Here is a 2,098-nt window from a genome sequence, read left to right as displayed (position 1 = left end):
CAACGCCAGCGCCACAGAAGGGCAAAGGCCCCACGTGGGTGCCGAAGCGAACTCTCCCAGCACAGCGCACGTGCCAACACGTCTGCACAACTGCGATACAAACCACCAGCGAGAACCGCTGGGGCGACCGAGCAGCAGACGGCGTCGCGGCGCCGAGTGCCGGGCGGCGGCGCATCCTCAACGCACACAGTCCTCAGTCGGACCAGCACACTGCAGATGTCCACCGCGCTTCGCACCGGGCCCGCGAGGACCCACTTTGGCCGCCCGGCGCCGCGCGCAGGGTGCCCCGGCGCGCAGCTGCGCCGCCTGCCGCGTCCGTCGGCCGGCGCGCCTGCCACTGGGCGCCCCCCACCAGCCGGCTGTAGCGCGTGCGCCCACGCACCGCGCGGCCAGCACGCCGGGCGGCCCCCCCCTCACCGGCCGGGGACGGTCCCACCAGCCACCGCCGCGTATCGCTTCACACACAGATTTGCCCTTACTGATTTACCTCCAGCAACAACAACCGCACCACAATGGGTTTACCAGTTGTTCATTTGCGTTGCGTCACGTCACCAGCAAACGTAGACGTCCATCCCAGTTTGCAAATGCAACGATTATTGCATACCTGTCTGTTAGGTGTCACGACACACTACGTCTGCCCACATACACGCAACAAAATGTGCACGACTAGAGAACACGTGGGAGGGGCCCCCTACGTATGCGATGTCCATTACGAGACCGACTGTCAACCAGCATCTGTACCATGTCGCAGATGTGGAACGCGGTGCACCATGCTATCACACTGTGTGAGAAGAGACGACTACGTTTGAATACACGCGCCACTACATCAACAGACGGCTCATGCTGATCGCCATCCAGGGCGTCCGTTACTCCCACACGTCTCTATGGCGTACCACACTGCAATGTAGCTGTTATGGGGAGACGGCACGTGGCTGAGTGCACAACATTTGGACCGTATGGTTCGCTGTTGTTGGGCGCAGTCGTACGGTCACACATGTGCCACAGCGTATCATTCAGTACATACGGACCTATGTGCAGTACAATGTGAGGATTAAGCTTACGATATCAGCGGACAGTGGACACAGGCCGTACCACGACGTAGACTGAGCGCTTCGACATGCGAATGCCAGTGAACAGCTGCGAAGGGCATTGAACACGCAAGCACCTGAACGACCAGCGTGCGAAGGCAGGGTGGAGGGGGGGGGGCGATGTACATCCTGCAGTTGTCCACATTACAGTGTACAGCGGGAGCATGTAAAAAGTAAGCAACACTTGCGAAGTGTTCAACATGAAACGACACACAAGAGGGTGGGCGGTGCGAGTAGCGAACTATATTCAGAGGGTTGTGGTTAGACAACACTAGATTAATGTAACGTGTCATATGCCAATTACAGAGCAGGTTAAGGCACAACGTGGGTTAGGTTAAGGCACAAACGTGGGTTAGGTTAAGGCACAACGTGGGTTAGGTTAAGGCACAACGTGGGTTAGGTTAAGGCACAACGTGGGTTAGGTTAAGGCACAACGTGGGTTAGGTTAAGGCACAACGTGGGTTAGGTTAAGGCACAACGTGGGTTAGGTTAAGGCACAACGTGGGTTAGGTTAAGGCACAACGTGGGTTAGGTTAAGGCACAACGTGGGTTAGGTTAAGGCACAACGTGGGTTAGGTTAAGGCACAACGTGGGTTAGGTTAAGGCACAACGTGGGTTAGGTTAAGGCACAACGTGGGTTAGGTTAAGGCACAACGTGGGTTAGGTTAAGGCACAACGTGGGTTAGGTTAAGGCACAACGTGGGTTACGTTAAGGCACAACGTGGGTTACGTTAAGGCACAACGTGGGTTACGTTAAGGCACAACGTGGGTTACGTTAAGGCACAACGTGGGTTACGTTAAGGCACAACGTGGGTTACGTTAAGGCACAACGTGTGTTAGGTTAAGGCACAACGTGGGTTAGGTTAAGGCACAACGTGGGTTAGGTTAAGGCACAACGTGGGTTAGGTTAAGGCACAACGTGGGTTAGGTTAAGGCACAACGTGGGTTACGTTAAGGCACAACGTGGGTTACGTTAAGGCACAACGTGGGTTACGTTAAGGCACAACGTG

Source organism: Schistocerca cancellata, unplaced genomic scaffold (genome assembly GCF_023864275.1).
Source record: "Schistocerca cancellata isolate TAMUIC-IGC-003103 unplaced genomic scaffold, iqSchCanc2.1 HiC_scaffold_537, whole genome shotgun sequence".
In the NCBI taxonomy this organism is placed as follows: Eukaryota; Metazoa; Arthropoda; class Insecta; order Orthoptera; family Acrididae; genus Schistocerca; species Schistocerca cancellata.
This window is presented reverse-complemented; position numbering follows the sequence as displayed.